The sequence below is a fragment of the Alligator mississippiensis genome, chromosome 5, assembly GCF_030867095.1.
Source record: "Alligator mississippiensis isolate rAllMis1 chromosome 5, rAllMis1, whole genome shotgun sequence".
NCBI lineage: Eukaryota > Metazoa > Chordata > Crocodylia > Alligatoridae > Alligator > Alligator mississippiensis.
Genome location: NC_081828.1, coordinates 99,541,597 through 99,568,188, shown reverse-complemented (window position 1 = coordinate 99,568,188; position 26,592 = coordinate 99,541,597).

Below are 26,592 nucleotides of genomic sequence, written 5' to 3'. Positions count from 1 at the left end.
CCAGTGTCGCGCTTAAATGGGTCCCCCCGGAAACGGGACCCCGTTTTTTTGGTTTCTACCCCCGTTTTTTGGTTCCTACCCCCAGTGTCGCGCTTAAATGGGTTCCCCCGGAAACGGGACCCCGTTTTTTTTGGTTCCTACCCCCGTTTTTTGGTTCCTACCTCCGGTGTCGCGCTTAAATGGGTCCCCCCAGAAACGGGACGCCGTTTTTATGGTTCCTACCCCCGTTTTTTGGTTCCTACCCCCAGTGTCGCGCTTAAATGGGTTCCCCCGGAAACGGGACCCCGTTTTTTTGGTTCCTACCCCCGTTTTTTGGTTCCTACCTCCGGTGTCGCGCTTAAATGGGTCCCCCCAGAAACGGGACGCCGTTTTTATGGTTCCTACCCCCGTTTTTTGGTTCCTACCCCCGGTGTCGCGCTTAAATGGGTCCCCCCGGAAACGGGGGCCCGTTTTTTTGGTTCCTACCCCCGTTTTTGGTTCCTACCCCTGGTGTCGCGCTTAAATGGGTCCCCCCGGAAACGGGGGCCCGTTTTTTTGGTTCCTACCCCCGTTTTTTGGTTCCTACCCCCGGTGTCGCGCTTAAATGGGTTCCCCCGGAAACGGGGGCCCGTTTTTTTGGTTCCTACCCCCGTTTTTTTGTTCCTACCCCCGGTGTTGCGCTTAAATGGGTCCCCCCGGAAACGGGGGCCCATTTTTTTGGTTCCTACCCCCGTTTTTTGGTTCCTACCTCCGGTGTCGCGCTTAAATGGGTCCCCCCGGAAACGGGGCCCGTTTTTTTGGTTCCTACCCCCGTTTTTTGGTTCCTACCCCTGGTGTCGCGCTTAAATGGGTCCCCCCGGAAACGGGACCCCGTTTTTTTGGTTCCTACCCCCGTTTTTTGGTTCCTACCCCCGGTGTCGCGCTTAAATGGGTCCCCCCGGAAACGGGGGCCCGTTTTTTTGGTTCCTACCCCCGTTTTTTGGTTCCTACCCCCGGTGTCGCGCTTAAATGGGTCCCCCCTTAAAGGGGGTCCGTTTTTTTGGTTCCTACTCCCGTTTTTTGGTTCCTACCCCCGGTGTCTCGCTTAAATGGGTCCCCCCGGAAACTTGGGCCCGTTTTTTGGGTTCCTACCCCCGTTTTTTGGTTCCTACCCCCGGTGTCGCGCTTAAATCGTTCCCCCCGGAAACGGGGGCCCGTTTTTTTGGTTCCTACCCCCGTTTTTTGTTTCCTACCCCCAGTGACGCGCTTAAATTGGTCCCCCCGGAAACGGGACCCCAGGTCTAACAAATCATGAATGCGCAGGCTTCTGCAAAAAGAATGTTGTAGTAACATAGGAGAAATTGCTCATAACGCATTTCGACCTACCGAGCCTGAAAATCTGTACAGTCAAACAATAATATTGAACTGGTTTACCAATAAACAAAGCACAAGAAGTCAAAGGAAAAAAAATGAAGACCAAAAAGAAAGTAATCCAAGTAATAAAAAATTTACTAAACACAGAAAAATGTTAACACTATATAATTGGATAGCTAGGAAAGAAGCAAGCTTCAGAAGGAGGGTGAACTATTATTTCATAGTTGAGTCTGTTTGATGGATTCTTCCAAATAATACTGGAATGTTTTTAAACATGTGCAACCAGAGCCGAACACCTTGATGCTAGCTTATTTTAAGGCAATGAAACCTGCGCAATCCCATACATACAAAGATTCTATTGTCTTGTACTTTGGGGAAATTGTTCTGATTAAATTTCAGAGCAACAACTGAAACAGAATTGAAATTCAGGGATTATCATCTCCTGCATGGTTACTCGAGAACTCCAGTACAGCTAGACAGGAGCATTCTGGAGTTAGATGCAGCAACACTGCAGAACTTACCCTTAGACTATTATCAATTAGCCTCATGCCTTATTTCATATAAACATCAATGTCCCCTAGATTTGCCACAAATAAATCAAGATTTGACAGAATCCTGGATACCATGATAACCCAGTGTATCCATTTTTAAGTATAAACATTTACACTAATTTTAACCTCCTTTTAATTTTGGCCCAGTTATGGCTTCTGATAAAGGTAGTAAAACCTAGGTCACGTGTCGGTGGTGGTGGTGGGGAGCAGAGGCTTCTGTTCCCTGGGTGCTAGGTGGTCACTTCTTTAATATTAATGCAGTAATGACTGGGAACTCTGTGTGCATCCAACTGATTCTTTTACTCCAAACTTAACTCTTTCCAACTGATGAAGAAATACAATATCCCTTTTAGGCCTGTGCAAAATTTTGCCGGCAGTTTTGTTTTGACACTGTTTCAAGCTTGAAATAGAGAAATCAAAATTAAATAGAGAGCTTCGAAACAAAATGAGGCAAGTCAAAATGTTTCAAACTTTTCAAAACGTTTCGAGTTTTGAAGCTCAAGGTGGGCTTGCCTGCAGGGAAACAGAAACTAAAGTAAGGAGAGGAAGGGGAAGAGGGGGGAAAGGAATGCTCTCATTATTAACTGTGTAGCGGGCCACCGACTGTCATCCTTTCCTGAGGTCCCTTCCAATCCCTGTGCTCTGGGGGAGGGATGGAAAAAATGCATAAAAGGCAGTATTGTTTGAACTGCCCTGCTTTCTGCCTTGGTACCAGTTGAGTGAGGGCACACCCAGAACCCAGAAGCCCCTCCACTTATCTCCTTGAAAGCTGGCAGGCTTTGTGGCCTCAGCAGGGGCTACCATTCCTGCAAGTTTCATCCAGATCAGGCCAGAAATGACAAAGTTATAGGCTGTTTTGAGCTTCCCCATTATAGCCTATGGATGAAACGTGAAAACAGCATCAAAACAGCAAAACGGAACAGGAGTTTCGAATCGAAACAAAATTGGAAATGAAATGCTGTTCTGTATAATGTCAAAACGCAAGTTGGAACGGAACAGTGCTGTTTCGCACAGCCCTAAATTCCCTTTGTAAACTGTAGGACTCTGGGATTATCTGAAATTAATCTCTGTTGCAGACTTGTGGCTGGATGAGAGATTATTGTAGAATTCAGTCCAGGAAGAAAGAGAGAGAAACCATATTTTGGATTGAAATGTGACCTTCTATTGATTTACAGCCACAACCCTGAGGTAAATCATGAGATTCCATATTTGGCTAGTAGCCCTATCTTCTGGGATAATACATTCTATATAACCAAGGTGCTTCCTGAAGTAATGCGATATACTAATTTTTGCAGCAACCACCAGATTCCATAAAAGGCTCAGGAGGGTCAGATTTGCTTTTAATAATTCATTCATCTCCAACAAGTCATGCTGCTGCTGATCTTGGGAAGTTTGTTTTTCCTCAAACCTGCAATGGTTAGTCACTTCTTTCTAGGAGAAAAGCAATTTCTAGTAGGGGCCCAGCACAAGGAAACACTTGCTTCGCCTCAGCAGTCCTCATGCTGGCGTAATTTAGAAACTCAATACTTTGTAATGAGCATGACACAGCAAGAATTTACAGGTTAGTTACCCAATGCAAACAAACATCGCAAGAGAATGTTAAGAGTTTCTGACAGCGATTTGTTTGGATTCTGTTACCTTTATCTAGTAGCACTACCTATGACTTTGAGGTGCATTTTATTTATTTAGTTAGAAGTTTTAAAACTTCTCTCTTTAAAAATCAGCTCAGCCTTTCCATCATTTTTCATCCTCTCCTTCCAGCAGCATGCTACACCAGACTCTGCAGGTTCTGAACTGAGTTGGTCTGCAACAGCAAATAAACATTAAAATTAACTGAGTAAGACTGGGTTCATGGGTTGCTGTTAACTGAGTAAGACTGGTTAACTGAGTAAGACTGAGTTCATGGGTTGCTGTGCATCTCTTCTTCTAATGGTAGAACTGAGCTCTCAAGTGGCCTCTATGTAATATCACTTTTTCCACATGCTTACAGCTTGGTACCTTTCTGTATCAGGACCAAAGTAAGGCCTGTGGCCACTCTGAGTAAGGGTAGATGGAGTTAAGCCAAAACAACACAAATTACAACAGTAAGCCATCAGTTGTGCATTGCAGCTACAACTACGGTAGCATCAACTTATTTCTGCTTTCTTTAATTCAAAATGGGATTATATAAGTCTTAAAACATGAGGAAATATTTATCTGTTGCTGAGAGTTTCCTGCACTATTACTGGGGCTGTTGGCTGAAGCCATGTTGGTCTAAGTATATAGGCAGACAAGGTTCTTCGGGTACAAATTTAGTTGGTCTAATAAAAGATATCCCATGTACCGGAAGAACTTTGCACTATTATTGGACTCTTAGGAAGAGTGGTTCAAGAGTTGAACTAATGATTAGGAAGACAGAGCACACAAGGACTGGTGATAATGTGTTAGATCACCAAATGGGCTTCAATCAAGGTTCCTCCTGATTATGCAGCAACACCAGCAGGCTCACTTAAGTTGAAGATAGTGAGAGGTGAATATTTAAATAGACAAAATTATCTCAGTCCAGACTTTGAAATAGTTTGTACTCAAAAAGTATGCATATATGTATTTGTGCATAGCCTGAGGCTGCTTCACAGAATACCCCACTATGTTGAGCTGATACTGATTTATCTTCTGTGAAACTATACCTAAAATCTGTTAGAAAGCAATTAAGTTTGATCTACTAGTTCTCCTAGAAAGGTCAGAGAATCGTGATTTTCCATTATCATAAGAAAATAGAGAGAAAAGGATCATATCTGAATATACAAAGAGTCTTAAAGGGTTTCTCCAGTCCACATTGGAAAAATAGCCATTCATTGCTCTGAACAGAAATTTGTCTCAGAAGACCACATTTGTCAAGAATTGCACATCAGCATTCTGACAGTCGTCATACATCGGATGCTAAATCCCTACCATATAGCCAAAGAGCTATTAATTTTAACCTGACTTATGGGTATAACTTCTGCACATAGCCAAGCAAGTATGATTCTTGCTCAATAAGCAATTCAAATCCTATATGTTGTGTATATTAGCAGAAAGAAGGAAAGGAGCAGAGTTTAGGGCAATGGAATCTCAGACACAAGAAAGAATCTGGTAAGTTATGAGTCTGCTGGAACTGAAAAGAGAAAACCCACTTAGAGTTAAACTCAGATTGGAATGCAATCTTGCACACAGTTTTAGATTACAAATGATAATTAAAACCTCATTTGAACAGCTGAGGGGTCACCAACCCAGGAGATGACTTCAGGAGGCAGAGTTCAAGCTAGCATTCTCTCAGCCCATAATAAAAACAATAAATAAATAACATTAAGTAAACACTAGCCTCCTGAGCTGGAAACCACTGAAGACAGCCCAATTACATTTCTATCATTTATACCACATTTGTTTCTATTCTTGAAAGCTAACAGCAATTTCTTCTCGTGCCAAGAAAACAAGCAGCTACTAGATTGGGGTGGGCAATTATTTTGGGCGGAGGGCCGTTTATGGAGTTTTGGCAAGCCATCGAGGGCCGCGTGACAGGCAGCCAGGGGCAGACAAATATTAATTTTCTAAATTTTCTAGGGGCCCCGTAGGCTGGATAGAATGGTCTGGCAGGCTGCATCCAGGCCGCATTTTGCCCACCCCTTTACTAGATGGAGTGAAGCTTGACAGAGGTTCTGAGGTTTCAGGCACCACACAAGTTCCATGACTTAAATAGGAGCTGTATGGCTAAACCGTGCAATGCTTTCAAAATGTTTTTGTTTCCAGTGTGGAAAACCTTCATTTATACAGTTATGAGGCAAATCAAAGCCCTCCAGCTGGGAACAGCAAACTCCCATGATTATTGATGCCCTTAAAATCTTTTAGCAAGGTAAGGATCTATCCTTGTAGAAATCCCCATCTTTTCCATAATTCAATTTCTTCAGCCATAACGAGCAGAAATATATGTTGTTATGCCTTCATGAGAAATTCCTATAAAAATGAAACCCTCAGCTGTATGAATTTTACTCTGCTGGCTTGGACTTGCCAAGGTGGAAATGAGCTGCATGCTATCATAGCACACCACAACCACTGCTAGGAAAAACCAAACCTGAGGGCTTTGACCTAGGCTTTGCAAATTGATGGCAACATCAAGCAATATAAGACCCTGCCACTTTTTGAGTTATGAAAGCCTTCTCAACCAGATCCCTCAAATCATGTCATGCAAGTTTCTGGAGTGACTTGATTAATTTTAATAGACCTGCAGCCAGCTGACATTGCTGGTACTGTAACCTTGCTTGTGTGTACAGTTGGTCACATGGCCTGCTGTAGGTGTTCAGGAATTGGCATGCAGGGTCAGAAGGTTATACTGAAACAATTGAGAACAGCTGGGGGTGGGGGAGCCAAGAGGCCAAGGAAGGAAAGCTTCAGGGCAGCAATGGGAGAAGCCAGAGAGCCCAAGGAGACTCCAGTGTAGAATTTCCTGTTGAGAGCACTCTCACCAAGGATAGTGAAATCTTAGCTCTGTTGTCTGTCACTAGCTATCTCACTACTGAGTCAAGGAACTGTCATCTTTGAGGGGGCACCTGTAGCAGAGGAGTCCCCCCGCCCCAACACACACAGTGCTCCCAGAAACAGCAAGCAGCAGCAACGGTGATCCCATAAGGCAACACAGACTCCAATCCTAGATCCCAACAGATGCTTAAAGCAGCAGCAACCCCCACCCAAGTGGCGGTGGACCGTGGGTGGTGCTTTCCAAAATCCCAGCAGTGGCAACCCCAGCATCACTTCTAGAATAGCAGCAGATGGCATGACCTCCATGCCAATGCCAGCTGTGGAGTTGTTACCTCTCAGCTCCATGTTCTTGCGGAACCCTGGCACAGGACGCAGCCTGTCTGACTCGCAAAGAACTCTCCCCCTCATTAGCATTCAGGATGGAGAACAGAGAGTCCAAAGCAAGGACTGCACTGAATTCTGGGATCAGAAAAGCAGGGGAGCACTGCATGATGGGGAATCCTTGCTCCAAATGCAAAGCAACCCACATCTACACACACCAAGCTTGGCATTTATCAGATCAATTCTAGTAATGACTCCTCTATTGGTATCCAAAACACTGAATCTTCCTGTCTGTATTGTGAGATCCCTCAGAGTTATGCCACCTATAGCCAGCAGTGATCAATTCCTATTATCCAGCATATGAACCATTGTTTACCCCTAAACAAACCTAGTATTCTCCCTTGAGTCATTGTTAGATCCCTACAAAAACCCCTACCCAAGCTCAAGTTTCTGTTCTGTTGTTTGGATCCAAAGCTGCATCAGTTTCACTCCTTTTCTGCCTGGAATCTCTCCATTAATCATGCTAAGGACTCTGTCTGTCTGCCAGATCCAACAACACCTGGGAACCTCAATTGATTCAAGCTTCACTGAGTGGTGAGACCCCAATTCTCTCTCTCTCTCTCTCTGACTCCAGGAACCTGACTTTTATTCTCTTACTCCAGGCACAGCTTTCTAAACCTGACTTTTGCTAATCAAACTCAAGCTAGACTTCCCCAAAACCCTAATTGAACCTATGTAAACTTGTAACTGTTTAGTTGTCTCTCTCTTGTATGGCTATTATTGCTGGTATCATCATAAGTTCATATACCTGGCAATAAATAACTTTTATGGTCAAGCTGGTTGCTATACTTTTTCTATGAACTTCACCTACTCTTTCTTCCCCTCGACCTCCCCATTTGCTCTGAAGCAATGCTTCTTTTACCTATGCCAAAGATCCCTGTAATGCCCAAAACCACAGAGGGGTCTGCTCATCAAGGGGGTTACTGCTAGGATGGTTAGGGCAAAAGATTGGAACGTCCTGAGTTTGAGACACATAAGGGGATCAGCTTGTACAGGCTGATTGACCCAGTTTGGCTCAGACATGCCCTAGTGAACTGAATGCTGGCCCATGAGGGTGTCAACTGGACACCCAGCTGGATTCAGAGGTATTCTGTTTACCTGTGTGCTTGTGTCTGACTACATTTTGTTGTTACCTTAATGAACTGATTCCTGGCATATGAGGGTGTCAGCCCGTCCATGCTGATCAATCCGGCTGGGTCAGACCTGTGTTAATCTGTGTGTGCATGTGTGTATTTGACTGCTTTGGTGTCTGGAGGAACCCAGCCCCATTGAAACTGAGTCCTGCATGGTAGTTCCATTGGGGGTGAGGACTTGCAGAAGGGAGAAATACAGCTCTGTATAGAAACACAAGTAACACAAGCAGCACATTGACAGAATTACAGAGACCCCCAGAAACTTACCCCTAATAAATGAGCACACCCCAAAGTGATGGGTAAATCTGGTAACAGAGTGATGTGACCCCCCCCCCCCCAACCCCAAGTGGCACAGCAAAGTGACAGCAAGTGGCAATGCAGCAAGCAGAAAGTCTTCCCTCGTGACCAGGCAAAGTACCTCTTTTGGCCCCCACTAGATTGGGCAAGGTTGCAACTCCCCATGTCGGGAGTTGGTACTTGAATCTGCAGCCCAATAAGCCAAATACCTAATATCAAATAAGGTATTTGATATTTTTGTACTTGGTATATTTGATATTGTCAGGTATTTTACTGCTTGGGAAAGTTTGACATTTGAAGTAACTGTTATTTTGGGTGTTGGGTAGTTTGAAGTGTTGGACATGTGGGGGCTGTTTGCTATTTGAGGGTTTTGGTATTGAGTTTTCTCCTGTTTTGGGGTTAAAATAGTTGGGAAGTTTAACAGCTGAAAGGGGGTGGGGGGATTAGGTAAGGCTCAATTAGTGTTATTATTTCATTACCTTTAGTAAAATCAGTCTATTTGTTCAAAATGCTTGCTAATGGGGAAGTTGTTCTTTTTAGCACCCCCAGTAGGGTAAGTTCTCTCAAGTTTCTGGGTGAAGGCTTGAGCCAAGTCCCCACAAATTTGAACCCAGCCCTTGTACTGCTACCAGTGCCTGGCAAAAGGGTTATACTGTGATTAAATTTTAGGAGCATATAAAACTTGCTAAGGCATATCAATTGCTGAAAGCTAATAACTCCACAGCACATCTTATAGTATGGAATCCTTTATACAAGATATGAAAAAAACAAAGTATTATTTAGAGCTTTTCTGTTAGTTTCGCTCCTTTGAAGGTAGTTTCACTGTTTCCCATGATCATGGCTGAACTGTTACCACTTCAAAATGTCCCCACATATGCTAAACCTAAGATCTAATTTAAGACTAACACATTTCACCTTTACTGGCTTCCATGCTGCTCTCTGAGGGTGCTGCTCCACAGTCTCAAAACTGGGAAAAAAGAAAGGAGAAACAAAAGGGAAAGGGAAATTGAAATGCTTACAGCTTGCTCACCTTTCCATACTGATATTCTTCCTGAGTTAACTGAAACCAAAATAAGAAAAGCCAAGAAATGCTTGTTGGGATAGTTTTTTTTTTCCTAACAGATGGCCTGCAGCTCTGGAAAGTCTCAGTTACCTGCCTGCTGATAAGAAGGCAGAAATACTGACAGGGTCTTTGTGAAAAGAACCAATCTAACGCAACCAACATAGGATTGAAAGCAGCTTAACCAAACTGACTCAGTGCTTATGAATAACATTTTTAAAAGTCCATAGAGCAATCCCAGCTGCATTTTGGTGGGACTGAGTATGCAAACACAGAAAAAAGGACAACATCTGAACTGTTCAGCCTTTCCAGTTCAGCATTTAAATAGGCTGCGATAGGTGCCTGGTTTTCTAATCAAAATGCCTCACCATATTTTAGAAATTAGAGTTTTGAGAGACATTAATCCCTCAATCCATCAGATATTGAGTTCCAAGAGGAAAATGAGTCTTTACGATGAAAAAAAAGAAAAGCCAAGAAAAGAGAGTTGCTGAATATGCAATAGGCATCAAACCCACAATGAGAGTGATTAAACACTGAGTTCTAAGGGTGAGGCTGAAGGAATGTATAAAACTGCCAGTTACCAGAGTTCTAGTTTTTTGTATGTCTTTTTGTCTCAGACCAACACGGCTACCAAGTACACCCCGGTTACCAGAATACATTTATGTTTATGACTTCTGCTTATGTGACCATTCACTCTAGGTAGCTGGTAATGTCCCTCTGTTGTTTTCTGAATGTGGTGATAAACACTGAGTTAAGGGTGATAAACACTGTGTTATCAATTCTCTACTGGGCTGGTCAGAAGGAGCGGGGGCAGGGAGAAGCCCACCCCAATCAGAGCATTCTGCTAGGTGTAGCTACACCCCCTCAGCTCAGCATTGCAGGACGGAAGGGAGGGCTGCTCTAGCACCTCCCCCCCCCCCCAGCTTCTAGCCTGAGCCATTGCAGGCATGTGCCTGTGTTTCTGGATGTCTGTGCAGTTACAATATGATTTAGCCTAGCCAGGTTAGACTAACCTGCAAAGACTGAATCAATTCTGGCTCAGGCTTTTTGAATGTCTGTCCCTAGCTACAATGTCAGCAGTTCTGCTTATTTTAGTTCCACTAGCAACACACTAGAAAAAAAGTTTCCCATGCCTTCATTTCTTCATGACAAGAGAGCAATGTAATCATTATTGCTAGTACATTGCCTATACTTTTTCTCTTAGCCTGCCATTTTGGATTTCCCACCTTTCTGCAGGTATTCTGCAAATGTGAAGAGAAGCAGCTACTCAATCCAAGTCAGGCTTTGTATACTGTAAAATGGACTGCAGCCAGCATGTGGTCTGCTAGCTAATGCTGAGGTGTCTGTGTAAAATAGAGGGGATGGGGATGGTGGGAGCTCTGTTTATTGTGCTACAGTGTGTATAGCTTCAGATTTAAACACCACCCCTTCCTCCACCCTGATTCTTGGCTTCAGGGATTCCTTTTAGGCACAGTTGGCAATGCAACATTACACTCATCTAGAGGTCTGCTGTTTGCAAAAGAACACAAAGTCACATGAAACTTGCCTTGTTTCCACTTTCATTACCTATTCAAAACTCAGTTCATCCAAAGTCAGTTTCATATGAACAGTGGCAGTTTTAGGATTCCATATCAAAGCCAGACAAGATTTTTTGCATGTAACAAAAACTGTTCAGAAGACCTATATGAGTCTCCAAGTGCACAACACCCTGGCTTAAACATTGCAGCTGCTGCTACCGGAAGCAGTTGAGTAATGGGATTAAATTAGAATGGACTCAGAGGATACAAGTACGCTGATCAACCATTCAGAATGAATGAGGTTACCTGGATACTCAATACAGACAGTAAAGTAAAAAAAAAACAAAACACAAACCAAAAATAACCAACCAAACCAAAAAAAAAAAAAAAGAACCCCAAGTTTGACGAGTAGGCACTCAATTAGGCTTAGATTTGGGAGCAGGTCACAAATTGGTCCGTGTTTTGCAGCAAATTCACTAGGCTAGAATATGAGAGCATCCTTTTCCTTTGGCTCTGAATATCACCCTATTGTTCCATTCATTTCTCATCTGCAGAAAAGAATAATTCAAGGTGCCCTACTAAAGGAATATGCACCTATAGCAAAACATGAAACTGTCTACATCACACCTGTGCTCACTGATGGGCAACGGCTATATTTCAAGAAGTGGTTTTGGTCTTCAAAGATTCTAACTACTTTGAATACTGACTACCAGAAACTTTGTCTCCTTTTATATAGCAATTTGGAAACTAAGATCAGCTAACACTGAGCTAGCCATTACCTGATTTAAGCAAGAAGAGCATTGCTAGTAGGGCATTATGAGGAACAGGTTCTTACACTTGGACATCCCGTTCTTTGTTTGACCATCTGCACCTGTTTATTTCAGGGCAGCAACCCCTCTTGCCCCTTCTTCTACCTTTCCTGGCCTTCTGAAAAGAATATGCATTAGGGTGAAGGAGAGGCAGTGCCCTTTATTAACCCTGATTTGAGTTTACATCCAGGATAAAAAGTTACTACTTTGTGCACTTTCTTACAGCTTTAGTGTATATGCATCTACACGGTGAAAGGAAAAGCACATATTAAGTCATCCCTATAAAAATATTTCTACACTGAGCTCAAGTAATGTCACATAATACAGTCTCATGTGAACTAGTGATGAAGGTTTCAAGTGCTCCTGGGAAGGAAGGTTGTGCAGCGTGTAGTAGGACTAATGGATCATTCAGGCCTCACTCAGAGCTTGCCTGCCATGACTTCGAGATGGGAGAAATAATAGTTGTTATTCCCTGATGAGGAGAGTCACCATAGACCACCCAGGCAGTTCTTAACCAGGTGCTGCCTTTATTTACATTGCTCTCCCTCCCCACTGCCCCAAGCAGCTTGGGCATTCAGTCCCTGTCATCCTACGGGCTCCCCTCACCTTCGTCTTCTGTCTTCCTCACTGTCCACGACCCAACAGGTAAGAGCCCCCTTCCTTACCGTCCGTCGCTGAGCCTCCGTTCCTCGGAGCTTACTGCTTCCGGCTTGGTTCGCCATTTCCCACAGCTGACTCTCCTCTCCAGTGCCCGGGAGGGCAAAGTGCCGTCTCCCGCTGCCTGCCTTTTAAGTGCAGTGATCACTTCAATTAACCCCATCTCCTTCACCGCTGTTAACCCTTCACCGCTGTGACCCCGCCTCCCTCTGTTACCCATACCCCGTGCTTGTAGCTAAGTAACAGGGTCTCTGCTTTAGCCCCTGTTACATAGGGAATGAGAGAGTCTATATTTATGAGGGTCCTAGCAAGAAAAAGTTAACAGGACAAAACTTTCAAACAAACACTGAGAAATGTGTTCAGAGATTTATGGAAATGTAAAAGCTTTCATTTATATTTCGAAAACTCCAGTTATTTCTTCTTATTTCATTAAAATTATGTGAAAGTCAGAGGCTTATTCCATTATTCACTGAAACTCCCTAATATAAATAACTGGTAGACATAAAAGTTTCAGATATTGACTGGGAATGGTCCATGAAATATGTTAAATTGTATAGCTGGAAGAAAAAAAAGTACACCTTTAAAAAAAACATATTCATGCAGTTTAATAATAACATGTCTATAAAGTGCCTTGTAGTTTGAGCTATAGGGGTCAGTTTTAAAAGTCACTTGAAAATAACTACATGGGAAGAGTCACAATTCTTGGAATTCTAGAGAAAGCTATAAATGTGCGTAATATAGTATGTGAACTATATTAAGCACATTTCTGTATCTATTGTTATTTTACTCTTACCCTGCCCTCCCTCAGCTATTTTCGGGGATTCTTGTATAAATTCTTTCTGGGACAGAAATAAGGTTTGATTTGGCTGTAGATTCTAAGTACCTTAAGTGTTTCCCAAATGAAATCAAATCCATCCTTACTTCTACAGGAAACTTATGGTAAGTGGTGAACAGTTACTATCAGCTTTTGCACAGATGTCCTCTGCTGTGTATAACATGCTAGATGAGATGGGGAAAAAAGGATGCTATAGGCAGAGACCATGGCAGTACTGCTCTGTTGGGTTGATTTTGCTATCTCAAAATGCCTCATCATAAAGAGAAATCATCCTGTGCAGGGGTAACAAGGATGTTACTCTACTATCCCTTTAAGTTCTTTCATCATTGACACTAACAATATACTTCCTAGGCTAGACTGAACCAATTTGCAAGTGAATAGACTTTTGATTAAAGTGAATACTTTTGATTCCACAAATGCAGGCATATACTCAGGCCAGAGGGGTCACTATGTAACACAGCAAATGTGAACTTCATCTGGAAGAAGGTTAATCTAAGATGCCACATTAGCTTATCTTCTGCCTAACTTCAGAATAACAGGCTAACTACCTCTCTCTTCATCAGACAGTTAAAGCAAAGGACTGAACCACAGCTTCTCAGCTTACTGTAGAAGCCTGCATGAGTTTCTCAAAGTTTAAATGCATGGATGGCACCCATTGCCACTGGAAAACAAGAAGTAGATAAAAAAAACTCAAGCTTTGGTGGTGGGTAAGTGTTCCATTCAGGTCTCTGATTTTGACCTGCATGTGGCAATTTACTAGCAGAGCAATTTGAGATCCATGACTTTTAAATACTGATTTTACTATTAAATATTGTACTATTCTTCATCTGTATAGCTGAGTTCCTCAGGATTGTAACCATCAGAATATACTGGGGAAAAAAAAAACAGAAAAAAAGGATTACTTCCTTTTAATTTGTTAAGACATGAGAAGCTTAAAATGACAGAATAATCTGTTTACATACCATTAAGTAGATCCCTTCACTTTAGCCAACGAGACAAAAGGTTTAAGTCAGCACCTCAACACACCCAAAGATTAGGATCTTTCCAGTCTTTATCATTATTCCAGATGGATAGGTTTAGTGATTCTCAATTAGCCATCAAGAACCTTATTGTAGTATCTAGTCAGTATTTCCTTACATTTTAACAAACTATAAACAGACTATGCTACTTCCCACTAACATCTGAAGCTCATTGAAAATGTACTGACTTCACACTGAAGTTTATTCATTCCATCCAGGAAGAGCACACACCAACTGCAGATGCTTCCTCAGCCTGATGAAGGGTAAATACCCAAAAGGCTGTTAAGAAGAACTTTTCCAACTATTTGAGTTGGTCTAATAAAAGATATCAGACTTACCTAAAGAACCTTGTCTGCCTATGTCCTTAGACCAATATGGCTACAACCTACACCCCTTAACTTCACATTCCCAACCCAGTATTAGGTAGGCAGCAGGACATTATTAGTATTTCTCTGATACCTTAATCTCCTGCAAAATGTATTTACAAGCCACATTGTGTTAATGGAGACATTTAATATCATTCCTCCCTTAGACACAAACTATCGAATGCCCTTGAGTGAACAGTGACCTAATCTCTCTAGGTAAGCAGTGTCAGACCAAATCATTAGCAAAGGATTAGCAACTCTTTCTGCCTGTAACTGCTCTTACTTTTAATTCCTTGGCATCAGTTTCAAAGCACGTTACTATTTTTTTTAAATGACATGGTATTCAAGGTAGAAACTCAAAAGATTATGGAGTTTACTTAGTACTCAATTCATGATGCTTCTATTAATTATTTTCCTTGCAAATAGGTCTTATTACATCAGGTTTCATATGCAACAACAATCCATTGTCTTCTACATATTCCTTTAAAAGACTCCCTTAAGTTGATTATTTGTAGAAGTGTCTTAAACCAATTCAAATATAGACCAGACCAAAGGAAAAAAAAAGCACTTAACACATTTGGTGAACACATGTATCAAGTAACATTTCTAACTAACTTGCCCCTTTTGCTTAAACATGCTCTTAGGAGCTAAGGTCTTAGACCAGCGTTTCCCAACCTTTTCCATTCCATGGCGTGCACACACTTTTCCATCCTATGGCACACCGGCCAAATGCAGGGGGCGGGGAGGGGAGGGAAATAGGGGGGTGGGGGTGGCAAGCGGCCAGACGTGGAGGTGGGGGGAGGGGTGGCATCAGTGTGGGGCCCACAACTACACCCCACTGGGAGCCACGCCTCCCAAAGATTTTACAGCACACTTGGACATGTCCAATGGCACACCAGTGTGCCACGGCACACTGGTTGTGAAACACTGTCTTAGACCAACACTCACAGCTAGAAACTGAGCTACCATCCTCCATCACAGGCCTCCTGTGCAACCCTGCTCTACCAGGCCCATTTTATAGACATGACCTAGAAATTCTCTCTTATCACAGAAAGATATAAGAATTTAAAATTTCTATTGTAAGGTTTTTGGTTGTAGCGATGTTGGTCTTACCTTGTTGGTAAGGAAGAGGTCTGCTCTTTTAAAAGTGCCACAGCAAAATGAGAATTTTTGTCTTTTAATAGAAAATGACTGCTGAATGTGCAAACTCAAGCTTACAGAGGTGTAGGTTGTAGCCGTGTTGGTCTAAGGACACTGGCAGACAAGGTTATTTGGGTGAATCTGATATCTTTTATGAGACCAACTTAAATAGTTGGGAAAAAATTTTAAGCAAGCTTTTGGGTTTAAAAACCCTTTGTCAGGCTGAGGAAGTTTCTGCAGTTGGTACATGCTTTTCCTGGATGGAATGAAAAGTAAAGAAGCCAGAGGCTGGGCTGGTATGCATACAAGATAGGCAGTCAGTGAAGATGTAAACTGAGGAGTCAGTGGGTGAGAGACAGTCTGGGTGGGAGGGAGAGAAGGGGGATGAATAGTGGAGAGGTACCTGGGGAGTCAGATGTCAGGCAGGTTATAATGTGTCATAAATCCAATGTCTGTATTTAGTCCATGATTTTTAGTATCCAGGAGGCTGATGAAGTGGAGTTCATAGGCTTGTCTCTGAGAAGTGTTTTGGACCTTTCCTTTGAGGATTAGAACTGAAGTGGTTTTCTTGTGAGAAATGTGCCCCCAAAGGTAATTGGGTATTCTTGTCTTTGATAGACTTCTAGTGTGCATTCATTCTGGTGCGCAGTTGTTGTTTGGTCTCTCCTACATATTTTCCATCAGGGCATTTGGTGCACTGGATGAGATATATTACATTTCTGGAGGTGCAGCTGTAAGATCTGGGAATGCTGAAGGCTCTGTTGTGGGGTGTAGTAATTGTGAGGGTGGTCAAGATGTGTTGGCAGGTTTTGCATTTCTTGTCATAGCATGGTCTGGATCCATTTGGTGTGTTTTGGGCCTGGGGAAGTTTGCTTCTGGTGATGAGGTTAGTGAGGTTTGGTGCTTGTTTGAAGGCTAGGATGGGTGGCTCTGGGAAGATCTCTTTAAGAATAGGGTCTCTTTCTAGTATGGGTTGCAATTGTTTGAGGATTTTCTGTATGGTTTCGAGGGAGGGGTGATATATCATAACTAGCGGTGTGTGATTCGTGGGGGGGGTTCTTCTGTACCTCAGCAATTCTTCATGTGGTATCCATGTGGCTCTTTCAAACATGCGATCTATCTCTCTGGAGGAGTGTCCTTGGTGGGTGAAAGCCTTTTAAGATTAGTGAGGTGGCAATCCGGGGTGTTCTCCTCAGTGCAAATTCAGTGGTATCTGAAGGCTTGGCTGTATATCACAGCTTTTTTGATGCATTTAGGGCGATTGCTGGTTCTGTGCAGATATGTATGTTGGTCTGTGGGTTTTTTGTATAACGTGGTCTGTATTTTATCATTCTGGAAACTGATCATCGTGTCTAAAAAGGAGACATGGCAAAGTTTCTTAAGTTTAACATATATGAATTTGTGGTGTGAACAACGAAGTGGGGGGTGGCATGGGGTGGGGGGATGTTAAGGAGCCAGAAAGAAACTAAGGGATACAGCACAGCTAGATGATGAGGGTGAGAAAGAAAATGCATTTTTAAAATCAGAGCCCATGTTCCCAACAGATAATAATTAATTTGGTTGCCACCTTGCCTTATAAAAACAATCCTACATCAAAAGCAGAGTCTAGCACATCACCTACTGTTACAAGAAATGGAGCAATACAGCGCTGGGTGCCATTTCACAGTAACAGAATCGTAACACAGCTTCTCAGGGTTTGTATTAGGGGATGTAACAGTTTACATTAGATTGCAGAAAGGTAGGCCTACCAGACTTTTATTATTATTATTTTTATATCACTCCCAGGAAAATTACTAGAGATTCAGGACATTTTCACTAGCAGAAAAAGACAAAACTAACGAGTCATTTTCACTAAGGTGGCACTTGATGGAGGAATTACCACACTTCCAACCTTGCCGCAAAAACTAAGTATTAAATCTTGCAAAACCAAATAGTATTTTCAAGGAATTTTGTCACATCCTTCTGTAACATGGGAACTGCAGTGAAGCCCAAAAGTAAAATGACAGCATGGAAAGATGCGATTAACAGTATGTCCTCTAAGCAAAGGTGACAATTCTTTTGGGAAAAATTAAGTCACACATTCAAACAATGGACACCACATTTGCCAGCTACATGCAGGCAGCATAAGACAAAACTGCACTGCTGGAACTAGGATACCATTTCCATCAGTTATCAATAACAGTAAGATCCGTACCCTTAGTAGAGAAGCCACCAGACTATGGGAAACACTTTGAGCACAGACAATTCCATCCAGTCCTTACCATCAATACTCAGCATACACAGTGGCAATGCATTATGCAGAAAAGCATGAACATATATATGCATTAACACATTTCACAGGCTTTGTACAATAGCGTCACTTAGAGGGGATGAAAAATATTTGTTAAACAGAAAATGAGATGAAAAGGAGAAAGCCCATTAGGATTATACAGAATTACTAGCTAATTGCTTGTCAGGAATGCTGGGGGGGAGCGTGCAGGGATGGAGTCCCATGCCCCTCCATCCAGGCCCACTCCCCCTTTGCCTCCTGCTGCTTGGGGTCCAGGCCGACTCCCCCCATCCTCGCTGCAGCAGTGGGGGGGAGAGGAGAAATGGGCCCGGGCCCAACACAGGGGAGGATCGGGCCCAAGGGTGGGGAGAAGCCGGGCCCACCATGGCGGGGGGGAGCAGCAGCAGCTGAGAGAGGGGAGAAGTGAAACTTTTCCCCCCTTAGGCCCAGGCCCACTCCTCCCCCCTCCCCCCAGTATGCTCCTAGCCTGCTCCTCCCATTCTCCCGTAACTGCAGGGTCAGCCAAGGCCCGCTGCTCCTCCCACCACGGTGGGCTGGCTTCTCCCCCAGCTTGGTCTCAGTCCTCCTACCCCCCCCAACATGGGGCCTGGGCCCACTCTTCCCCTCCCCCCGCAGCCACCACCACCGCCGCGGTGCACCCACTATTCCCCAAACCCATGTTGGGCCTGCTCCTCTCCCCACTGGCACCGTGTTGTCCTAATGATAGAAGGGATGAGGGGCAGGCCAAAGCCAGAGCCATGGCCTCACCCCCCCCACGGTGTCCCAACTCTGCTCCCCACCTTCACTCCATCATTGTGACCTGCAGGGAGCAGGGCAGGGGGGGCAAGGTGAGCTTCACTGGCCTCACCCCTCGCCCTCCCCCTCCATCCCCTGTGTCCCCACCATCTTGGCAGTGTTCCATTGGCTGCCAGCTCCTGTTCAAACACTTGTTCGCGCTCTGATTGGCTGTTTGTCAGAGTACGAATAAAGTATTACAGACAGACAGACTTAGGCTTTTATAATATTAGAATTTTAAGTCAGACACCAGGTCTTCTGCATTCTGATATTGTTCCATTGACAGTTTATCATGTTAGATTCTTCCTTTACAGGATGCAGCCCTCAAAACAAGCTTCTTCCCTTCAATGTGTCACTCTTCTGAAGAAATGGTCTCCAAGGCTAGGGACAGACATTACACATAAGCCAATTTAAGTGATCAGAAACTGGTTTAAACCTGTAACAGAACTGGCAGTCAGTGCACATAAGCCAGTTTGAAAATGGCTGAAACCCGTTTGAGATAAACCACTTACCTGATTTAGCTCAAACCGATTTTTATGCAATATCTGTCCCAGACCCCCTCCAGGTTCAACTTAAACCTGAGTCCCCCAGATTCCCAGATGCTTTGCAGCCCTGTGTGGGGCGCTGTGCTCCAGAGAGCTGGACTGGCTGTTGAGCTCTGGTAGAGACAACAGGCACAGCAGCAGCTGCCTGGCTTGCCCCTGCTGCCCTCCCCTCCCCCCACTCCCTGCTTAAGCAAGGATTCCCCCGCCCCTCTCCCAAAGCATGGACCGTAGCCAGCATGTGGTATGCTAGCTAATGCTGTCCGAGTAAGACAGACAGGACAAAGGCAGACAGGACAGTGTCTGCTTAGGGCTTTTTGGAGCTAATCAACAGGCAGCTGGTAATGTCCCTCCGTTCCTTCCTTGGAAAAAGTTGTTTAAGAAGAGCATGAACTAATGAGAGAGGCTTTTGTTTTCTTGATGGGCTGAAAAACTCTGAGTTAAGGGTGATAAATACTGTGTTATCAACTCCCTGCTGTGCAGGCTCCACCACTGGTCAGAAGTAGCTGCTGGGGAGGGGGTGAGCCCCTCCCTAATCAGTGTGTCCTGCTGGGACCTGGCAACACCCCCTGCCCCTCAGCTCAGCACTGAGGAAGGGAAGGGAGGGCTGCTCTAGCACACACACACATCCAGCTTCTAGCCTGAGCCACTGCAGGCATGTGCCTGCTTTTCTTCAGTCCAGAGGAGATGTCTGTGCAGTTACAAACCAGTTCAACCTAGCCAGGTTAGACTCACCTGCAAAGATTGAATCAATTCAGGCTCAGGCTTTTTGAATGTCTGTCCCTAGCCCCATAAATTCTGAACATTGCACACTGGATGTAATCAAAATGTGAGAAGCATACTTTTTTTGTGCAACATACCCCCTTCTCTTTTTGAATGAACTACGTTCAGCTAAGACAACCTTTCACGCTTGCTCTGCATCTTACCACCAAGAAATTCCAAGCATTTCCAAAAATGAAATAATCTGCAAAAACCCTGGGAGGAAGACTTTATGCTATTCATTTTACAGAGCAGTCATCCATGGTACAAAATGTTACTGTCTTTTAACCCAAGATTTATATCAGAGCAATGAACAGAAGCAAGGGTCAAAGCTCTTGCTGAACTGATTGTGCACACTAGTTGTTAACTGCAGCAGGGCTGTGAAGTTATGGCAGGTCTCACAACCCACTCACCCTATGAAGTCTGTTGCATCTTGCAAGTATGTCTGGCTCTGCAGTTCTCACAGCTCAGAACAAAATCAGAAAGCTCTATCTTGCTTCCTAATAAACAGACATTTAACCTGTTGCTGGGCCTAATATTTGGCTGCCCAAGGCAGCTGCCCTGTTTTGCCTGTGTGAGATCTGGCTCTGCTTGTTAAATAGGACTGGCAATGAGCAGCAGCCACACTGCACTACACTTATAAATAGCATCCATTAAATTAAAAACAAACAAACAAACAAACTAATAAAATATGACTCAGTAAAAAGCCTAAAAGTTAGGAATAATTCCCAACCAACATGGGAAGGAGACCATAACAATGGAGAAGCCTTCCACAGAAACTCTGTAATAACGGTGTGCAAAGCGGGCTGTATTTGATTCTGATTTGGCCTAAATCAGGGACAATGATTTGATTCATTGATTCAGATCACTGTGCCCGATTTGATTTGGCCAAATCCGAATCTGAAGATTCAATGCAGATTCAGAGAATCAGCGATTCATACATAGACACAGCTTTAAATGTTTTTTTACATACCTCAAGATACCAGTGTGGCTCGTGATTGCCGCAATGCTGGGGTGCATGGAGCGTCCCACAGGATTGTAGGGGGCCCTCCACATGCTTGGCAGCAGACCTGGAAATGGACCACAAGCACTTCCGGTCCACTTCCAGGTTTGCCAGGGAGCTTGCTGGGGCCCCCACCCCCATGCCTTCCCGGCTCAGCAATCAGACACAGGGGGACCCCCCAGGTGCCCCCCCCAGGCCCAGGAGGCACCAGTCACCAAGCTGGGGGGACACAAGGAGGACACCCTGCACGCTTCCTGGCAGACCGGGAAGTGGACAGGAAGTGCTTCTGATCCACTTTCAGGTCTGCTGGAGAGCCTCCCCCGGTGCTTCTGTGGGACACTTCATGTGCCCCAGCATCACAACATTCACAATCCCAGCTACCTAGAGTTATGTAGAAAAAACATTTAAAGTTATATCTATGTCCGAATGTTTATCTTGCTGGGGCAGGGGGCTGGACTCAATGATCTTTCGAGGTCCCTTCCAGCCCTAATGTCTGTGAAATCTGTGAATCTCTGAATCAATTCAGAGGGTTCCGATTTGATTTGGAGAAATTCAAGGGTCCTCTGATTTGATTTGGATTTGGAGATTCGACCACCGAATCAGGCCAAATCTCTGCCAAATTGAATCGGGGACCGAAGCTTTGCACAGCCCTACTCTGTAAGCAAAAGCAGATGCTTATGTAATTCCCCCCTACCCTTCCCTCAATTAAGAGGACGTATTTTATTCTTAAGAGGAGCCTTTCAACATTTTTGCTCTCACGCATAAATATTCAGCTGTCATGTTTATGTCTTCTCAGACACTGCCAGCTTGTTATAGGCCTTTACAGTGGTTGGTAGAAAGAAACACAAAAAGCACAAAAGCATGTTGAGAGGCTCATAGGGAATCAAGGTGCCCCAAAGGGGGAAGAAAGAAGTGCAGCCTGACCAGACCCCCTGAAAAAACAAGAGTTCAGGAAAGGAGGCTGTCTTTCTGAAGCACCAATGCCTCCTTCAAGTTCCTGAAGAGAAAGGATTCCTAAACACCCAAATCCCAGAGGCACCTGAAAGCAGGAAGAGGAAATGATATGCAACCATGCAGAGTCCTGCTGCTATGTTTCTGGACTCTCAGGGGCAGCAGGAAGAGGAAGCAAACACAGCCCATGCTGGCTTTGTGCCAGAGAGCCATGCTCTATTAATATAGCTACATTAATGCACATAACCTTTGCTCCTAGACTGTGTTCCATGTGTTTTGTCATGTGTGATCTCTCTACCATTCTGGAGTCAGGGCCTAGATTGACTCTGTTTGCATAGCTGATGATGGCAAAAATGTGTTGAGGGGACTGAAACAGGAGATAGATACTAACAAATTATGGGAAGTAACAGAGCAGAAGTGACATTTTCCAACTTTAAGTCAAAGGGAAATGGGAAACAAGGGACAAAATGGGCTATGGTAGAAATGAAATAAAAGTCCAAAAAGAAATTGTAATAAAACTCAGGAAAAGAGTGAAGTCAAAATAAAATAACATAGCTGACATCTTTGTACATTCCAAAGATTCACCGCTGAGATTATTCTGATATTTTGAAAATGTCCATTAGACAAACTGGTACTTTTCAGTGAGAAGAATTTCGTAGGAAAACTCACAATCTGTTGCAATGAATATGAACGATGCCACTTATTTGTAAGCACAACTTATTTTCTTTAGAACAATATAGCACATTGACCTTTGTCTGAATGCTAGTGAATTTCTTTTTTCTAACCCCTTTGAAGAAAGTTTTTAATAAGGTGTATAGGCAGGCTCTCCATCAAGAAGGTATATGTTAATAGAACCTGTTTCTAAGAGCAAACAGGTCTTTTCCATTTCCAGCTTGTGACATGAAAAGCAGATCTGGTCTTTACACTTTTAAAAACATCGCTGTACCTGTTTACACAGGCAGCTGCTTTACTTCAGTGCTGCCGTGGAGAATCCCTATTATATTTTTAGGTCTTCATTGTAACTGACAAATTGTTACAGTGATTGGCTTGGCATTTTCCAGTTTCTCAGAGAGAGAAGTCAGTCAATAAGCCTAGCGAATGAAGCACTGGACTATAAACTATAAATGATCTTTTCCTTCTCATAAAAACTTAGTCTTTGTCCCAAAAGAGCTTATATATCACAAAAATGTAAAGGTTCTGTTCTCTCTGTTGGTTAGTTGAACTTATTTATTAAAAGCACAAAGTTACCTCCAACCCAGGGCGGGCAATTATTTCATCTGGATGGATGCTTACCAACTTTTGGCAAGCTGTCAAGGGCTGCAAGAGTAGCCCTGCCCCTTGACTGGTGCCCCGTCCCCTAGTCACCATCTTGAAACTGCAATGCCTGCCCCCTCACCTCTGACTGTTGCCACCAGAATTCCCTCCCCTTGCCCTCAAAAGTACTCCTTTCAGCAAGGGGGTCTGACATCTCAGAACCAGAAAAATACCTAATTATGTTCTAAGAACCAAACATCTACTACAACATTCATTAATTTGATTTCAAAAAATATTTTTGTCCTGATTTACATGTGTTTGTGTAGTGTACATAGAAGTGACTGTATAATAGCTTAAAATGAAGTCTTATTCATATATTGTGAGGAGAGGTGTCGGGGGTATGGATGGGTGAGGGTGTGTGTGTGTGTGTGTGTGTGTGTGTGGGGAGCACATGGGTGCATGTATAGATATGTGGGTTGTGGGTAGGTATGGGGTTTGTGGGGGTTGTGAGTCTGTGGGGGGGAAGACAACTGGAGAGGGTTGTGGCATGTGTGGAGTGGGAGGGTGGCTGGGGTTTATGAGGAGATGTGGGTGTGGGGTCTGCATGTTTGGCAGTATGAGGGAGTGCGGGTACATGTGTGTGGTGGGATGTGCGTGTGGGACCTCTCTCTCTCTCTCTCTCTCTCTCTCATTGCCCACAGCCTCTGCCAGCACTCCTCCAAGCCTGGACTCCATGCTCTCAGTGTTCCTGGCTCAGGGCACTGACACGGGTCCCATGCTCCATCTTGCAACCACTTCCCCTTCCAATCTGCCACCACTGTTCTTCTCCTACCACTTCCCCCTTCCTCTCCCCCCCCCCCCCCGCCCCAGCTCACTGCTCTGGCACCATGTCCCAGCTATACGGCTGAAACTGCAGGACACAGCAGGAGCAAGATCAGCCCCCGTGATTCTTGACTGGCTCCCTGCAATGCCAGCCAGGCCAGCTCCTGCTGTATCCTGCAGTCTGGCAATGCAGCTGTGAACCACATGGTACCAGAGCAGCCAGCAGGCAGGCAGGGGGATGGGAAGAAGCGGCAGTGGCAGGCAGGAAAGCAGAGAAATGGCAGTGGCATGTGGAGGGGTGAGTGGCAGCTAGCAGGTACGCAGGAGCACAGCAACAGCTGGGTGGAAGCGCAGGGCTCGCACTGGTGCACCAGGGCTGGTGCCAGTGGAGGTCCAGAGTAGGGCAGCAGGAGTACAGGATCAGGTTGGCAGTGGCTCAGTGGAGACAGGCTGGCTCCCTCCCCTCCCTGCTGGTGCAGCCCATCCAGGCTTCGTGGAGCCCCTACCAGCCTGGCCCTGTGCTCCTGCCACCCTGCTCTGGGCCCCTGCTGGCACTGGCCCTGACACACCATTGTGGGCCCCATGCTCCTGCCCAGCTGCCGCTGCACTCGTGCTTGCTGCCACTTGCCCCCTCCACCTGCTGCCATTTCCCTGCTTTCCTTCCTGCCATGGCCGCTTCTCCCCACTCCTTCCCATCCACCTGGCCAGCCACTTTGGCACCACGTGGTTCCCAGCTGCATTGCCGGACTGCAGGACTCAGCAGGAGCTGGCCTGGCCCGGCCCCAAGGATTGCGGCAATCATCTGCAGTCCTTCCCTGCCTCCCTTCTCCTCCCCTCCACCCTTCTTAGCTGAATTTCCCTCTCCAGTGGAGGGATTTGAGGAACAGCCCCAGGGCCCCAGGCCAGAAGCCTCTACTAGGCAGAGGCTTCCAGTTGGGGACTGGGGGTGGAGTGGGGTGGGGTCAGGCTTTGCTGCTGTGGCTGCTGAGTCCTGCTGCTGGATCCTACTGCTGCTGGTGTCCTGTCATCTTTGACAGGCAGCCAAGGGCAGATAAATATTAAATTTTCTAAGTTTTTTAGGGGCCCCGTGGGCCAGATAGAATATCCTGGCAGGCTGGATCCAGTCCATGGGCTATATTTTGCATGCTCCTGCTCTAACCTCTGACCTAACTAGAATGTAATCGAACAAGACTGATTAATTCACAACAAATCTAAAATTTGAAGTTCAGTATGTCTGGGTGATAGTAAAGGTAACTTGCACCCTACAACAACTAACATATACTGCTACATCTCTTCTACCAACCTTAAAGTTAAAACAGATGAAAATGGGATGAAGGAGAATGACGACAACATTTAGACTAAAAATTAAAATTATTCTGTAATAACAAAAGTGAAAAGCAGCAAAGTATTTTTTGCAGTGTTTGAACTGCACCCAAAAAAGGAATGATAATTAAATGATTCATTTAGTATGTTGGGTGAATCCAGCTGCAAGTGATCCAATTTATCTATCTAAAGATGATGTAATCAATTACTTGTTTTTAGAAGATAATAACAATAGATTAGGTTTGCACATGCAGTTATTTTAATTTGCTGACCCTTTTGAGTATTTTGGCACTTAATGGGCCGTTTCAAGTTAAAAAATTAATAAAACAGCATCAAAAGGCAAAAGTTGAAATGCTTATGCATGTCTCCCAATTTGAGACCTTCTGGATCTGGTCATATAAAATATAAATAAAACACACTTTACAGGAAATTATTCAAAACTAAAGTAAACTAGATTGGACATTAGGAGGAACTTCTTCACAGTTCGAGTGGCCAGGGTCTGGAACGGGCTCCCAAGGGAGGTGGTGCTCTCCCCTACCCTGGGGGTCTTCAAGAGGAGGTTAGATGAGCATCTAGCTGGGGTCATCTAGACCCAGCACTCTTTCTGCTTACGCAGGGGGTCGGACTCGATGATCTATTGAGGTCCCTTCCGACCCTAACATCTATGAATCTATGAAACTAAAACATTGTCCCTGCCTCTTTAGTGTTATTTGTTACAAATATGAATGGGGAAAAAAAGTCAAAGTTCAATGTCATCTAAAAAAAGGCAGCGATTAGAAGACCATAGTACACATTACAGGCAACCCCTGCTTAATGCTGTTTTGCTTAGTGCTGTTTTGCTGTAATGCTCGTTTTAAATTGATACCTGATTCCGCTTAGCAAATTTCATTATAACGCTCACGGTTTCCATCTTGGGTCATTAAAAACACTTGCAGTTGCCATCTTGGGTTGTCAAAAACTTTTAGTTTCACTTAACGCTCAGTTTATCAGGAACCAATTAAGAGTACTAACTGTGGGTTGCCTGTACGATGAATGTGTGCAATGAATCTTGTGTGTTTTATTCCTAGCATGAGTCTATGCTTTTAGATTCCATAGGCTCTCTGAAGACAATCCATGGACCACTGGTGGCCTGGATAGTTATTACATGGAGACAAACTAGATGGTTACTACATGGAAATGAGAGCTAGAACTATGCAAGGTAGACAATGCAGTACAATGAAAAAGTACAGCTAAGAAAGAAAGAACGGTATTTGCCATAGGGAGGCTGTAAGATCAAGAATACGGAGG